The following is a 4717-nucleotide window of genomic DNA, read 5'->3' on the forward strand; positions in this document are numbered from 1 at the left end:
AACAATTGGCCTGGTGATATAGCTGTCACTAAAGAGCTTGCAAACATGAGGACCTGAGTTCAGATCCCCAGTGCCCATGTAAAAAAGCTGTCATGACAGTTTCCATGTATCAGCACTGGTGAGGTGGAGACAGATGAATCCCTGGGGCTTGCTGCTCAGCCAGTCTGGCCTATTGATAACTCTAGAGCCCAGGGAAAGACCCTACCTCAAAAAGCAAGGCGAGTGGCTTCTAAGGAACAATACCAGAGAGGGGTCTGTGGTCTCTACATAAATGCACATGTGTGCACATCATCCTCCCCACACAGGAAGAGGGGGGGGAGAGGAAATATAAAACTTGAGGTCTTCTATAATAATTATCATATTTCTTATACTTTTCATGAATATATTTTTTTTAAAAAATTAAGTAAGGGCTGAGGAGACGCCTTATCAGTTATGAGCCCTGGATGCTAGAGGACATGGGTTCAATTCCCAGCACCCATATGTCAGTTCACAACTACGTGAAACTCCAGTTCAAAGGAATCTTGTGCCCTCTTTTGACGCCCACAGGCACTACATGCATGTAATATATAGGACATACATGTAGGCAGAACACTCATACACATACCAGAAGTAAGATAGTTTAAAACATTTAATGGTCTCTTCTGAATTTTTTGGTTTTTTTTTGTTTCGTTTTGGTTTTTCAAAACAGGGTTTCTCTGTAGCTTTGGAGCCTGTCTTGGAACTAGCTCTTGTAGACCAGGCTGGGCTTGAACTCACAGAGATCTGCCTGCCTCTGCCTCCCAAGTGCTGGGATTAAAGGCGTGCGCTGCCACCACCTGGCTCTTCTGAATTCTTTTCTCTACTTTTATTGGCAAAACAACTGGTGTCATTAGTGACACAGAATCAGAATAAACCAGTGCTGACAGAGTTAATGAATTGAAAGGTCCAAGTGAGTGGCGTCCAAGTGGAAATGATTATGCAGACAAGTAAGAGTTATGTCCCACACATCCTGTCCTTGGCAGCCACAGTATAGACAGATGGCTCTGGCGCTCTGGGGTTCTGGGGTTCTGGGATAAGGAGACCATAGTATTTCCCAGGGACCTTATGCAACAACTTACTTATGTGAAATATGTCAACACCCTGAGGAGAAAGCAAGAGGTAGGAAATAGCATCTGAAGTTGGTTGGGTTGAGTGTTATCCTTATGCTGGTATTGCCCATTTCTCCAGGATGGCCTTGAATGAGAGCCTGACAGGCCAGGCCCTACTCATGTTCTTCTGATAGTAACAGTGGGCATGTAAGATGCTTTTAATTTTCACACGTATAATCTTACTGAAGATGATTTTATATCATTCCTGAAATATATATGAACATTGGATTTCAATCGTAGATGGAACTTGCAACTGATTTCGCAGCACTCTGTAACCATAAAGAGCTGTGAATGTACGCCCCAGAACACGTCCTGTGTAACGAGAACAGTGTGTGTCTCTAAGCCGCACATGTGTGCAGCCTGACAGATGATGGATGACTGTAGGAGGCCAGTTCTGGTCCAAGTCCCTCCCAGGAATCACGTGCACGTCTTTCAGATACTGGGTGTTCGGTATTGGTTTTCATTTGCAGCCAAGAAACTTTGTCTTTTCAGCTGATTCCTTTTCTTGTTTTTACCTGTGTCCCCTTAAGCTGGAACTGTTAAAGAGAGTGATTAAAATCAGACAGATACTTTCTGTGGCCAAGGAGAGAACATTCTGTAAAGGGGGAAATTATTGGTAAAAAGGAACAGCATTTTTTTTTTAAGTAAAACCTTCCATAGTGAGATCAAACCAGGCATCTCTGGGAAAGGAGAACGGCTCGAAGGTACTGTAAAGCTGGGGACAGATGCTGGCCAAGGATGAGACCAGCTACACCTTCTGTAGCTCTAGCCACCAGGCTCACACGCAGGAAGCTGGTGACAGAAGTGTTGTGATGAGACACCCAGCTCAGGGGCTGTGATGGAACTGTGGAGCCTGGGTTTTCAGGTTAAGGCCAGAACGTTTGACTCCTAACTCAGTGACCTGTGGCGGCTCATGAATCCTCTGTAGACCTAAGTACTGTCCCCAAAACAGGGTGTGCTAAAGCACTCGGCAGAGATATTAAGCAGGGTCTACAGGGTCTCGCACAGTAAACAGCAGCGTTGGAACCAGAGCACAGAACTGACATTTCTGTGAGCTCAGGGTCAGCAAGAAGCTGATGCATTCCTTGATTTGATAGCAAGCGCATTTATCCCAAATCATCCAGGGTTGCCCGGCTTATATGGAGTAAAATTAATTATTGTTTGGATACCGGGATCAAATTCAGATCATTGAACATGTTAAGCTCATGCTATGCCAACTGAACAACATTCCATGCCTCAAAATTTACTTCTAGGATCCTCTTGTATTCCTCAGATTGTTTTGGCCTTGTTTGGAAGGTAAATTCTGTGACTTTTATACTCCTTCCTCAGGCATCCTATGCTAACGCTATTCTGAGATTAGGTCTTTTTTTATTTTTTTTGGTTTTCTTCTTTGTTTTTTTTTTAAATTTATTTATTTATTAAGGATTTCTGCCTCCTCCCCGCCACCACCTCCCATTTCCCTCCCCCTCCCCCGATCAAGTCACCCTCCCTCATCTGCTCGAAGAGCAATCAGGGTTCCCTGCCCTGTGGGAAGCCCAAGGACCGCCCACCTCTATCCAGGTCTTGTAAGGTGAGCATCCAAACTGCCTAGGCTCCCCCAAAGCCAGTGCGTGCAGTAGGATCAAAAACCCACTGCGACTGAGATTACTTCTATACTCTCTGTCTGCATCTTTTCTGCTCAGATTGCCACAGATGTCTTGTGGACACAATGGAGCACCCCGCGTTTCGTGATGCCCTCTAGTCTGCCCACCATCATACTTGGCCTTCATCCCCACCACTCACATGGTGGTGCTAGCTTAAGGGAGATCTATCTCAGGCATCTTTGTGCGTGCGACATCTTATTCTAGAGAACTCTAATCTGGAGTGAAACAACTTTCCTTTGCGATGTTTCCATCAGAGAGACATAGATCATTCCTTTAGTGGAACACAAATCCTGGCAAATCGTCTCCCCCCAGGTGCCCTTCCCTAGCGATAGGCTCTTCATCTCCAGAACTAAGGAAGAACATTGAAAACAGCCTGACTCTTGCCAACCTGAAAATCTGGTATCAGCAAAACTTCAAAATTCAAAGTGCGCTGAGTGCTGCCACGCACTCCAGGTGGGAACCGCAGTGTCCTGAAACTGTTCCATGCTGAGAGTTAATTAAAAATCACATAAAATTGTCCCCACAAGCAGGAAATTCCACATTCTGAAACTTTGCTTCATGCACAAAATTATTTTAAAACATTGCATAAAATTACCTTTGTGTGTGTGTGTGTAAAGTTTATATGAAATAAATTAATTTCATATTTAGAACTGGGTCCTTTCCTCCCGCGGGATATCTCATTACATATCTGTATACATTTCAAAATCTGGAAAGATTCTAAACTCGGAAATACTCCTAGTTCCAAGCATTTTGGATAAGGGCTACTCAGCCCATCCCTATGTATTCTATACTGAAAGTCTGACTCGTTTAAAAGGCAGACTTTCACAACCTTTTCATATATATGCGTTTATCCTAAAGAGGTTATAAAATGCTTATTTCTGATGTTACAAACAAAATCAAAGACTGTGAGGTTGGGACAAGGGAACCCCTTGTTTGGGAGGACAATGGTCCTGTAGCAAAAGGCCCTCCTCTTTGCTCCCAGGCAGTACCTGATGCTGTCTGTTGGCCTCACCTGCCAGGAGGAAGCATCCTGCTTGTTGTCCCTCCCCTCACTGAGACAGAAGACTCCACTGTCTGGGAGGGAGCCCGAGGCTGAGGTTTCAGAAAGAGCTTGCAGAGGGCGTCTGTTCCGATGCCAGCTGTAGTTCCTGAAGACATGCTCCTACCCACTATTGTAAGGGTGAGCCGCAAATCCAAGGGGCTGAACAAAGATGGGAAGGTTGTCCAACAGGAAGCATAGAGCAGATTCATGGTGCACAAGCTTTTGTTCCTGCTGTTCAGGTAGCTCTCTCTCTCTCTCTCTCTCTCTCTCTCTCTTTCTCTCTCTCTCCTTTTGTGCATATGTGTGTGTGTGCATGTACACACATGCATGCACACATGTGTATAGAGATGATACAACGGCTCTGGGTGTCATCCACACCCTACCCTCATCTCTAGCTCTCCAGTGCTGGGATTGTAAGTGCTAGAAATACCTGGAATTGTGTGTGGGTTCTGGGGATCATACTTAGGTCTTTAAACCTGCCAGTAAGTGCTTTCCCAATTGAGCCATCACCCCTCTACACCGATCCTCAGGCCACAGATCATTCTTTAAGAGGCTCTTCCTTGAAATGGTTTATAATGGTTATCTAATAAGCTCCACAAACATTCACACACTCCTGTGATGATCTCTTAGTCCAGTTGCAGCCTTATTAATGCCTCCTTTACCCTGTGATGTAAATAACATGGTGTTTAATATCACCCGGTAAGTGTTTGGCTCCAGGTCATTTAGGTAGCCAATAGCAGATCTGAGCCTAAATCTAATGCTCTCAAAAATCCTCCATGTTTCTTTTACTTCTCTGAACCATAAAACCAAAATAGCCAATGAAAAGAGGTAGAAAATACAGTACGTGGAAAAGAATATTTCTGTAGACTGCTCATTCAAAAAGCGGAGCCTTGCATTGCTGTTAA

The sequence above is a fragment of the Microtus pennsylvanicus genome, chromosome 8 (genome assembly GCF_037038515.1).
Source record: "Microtus pennsylvanicus isolate mMicPen1 chromosome 8, mMicPen1.hap1, whole genome shotgun sequence".
Taxonomy (NCBI): Eukaryota; Metazoa; Chordata; class Mammalia; order Rodentia; family Cricetidae; genus Microtus; species Microtus pennsylvanicus.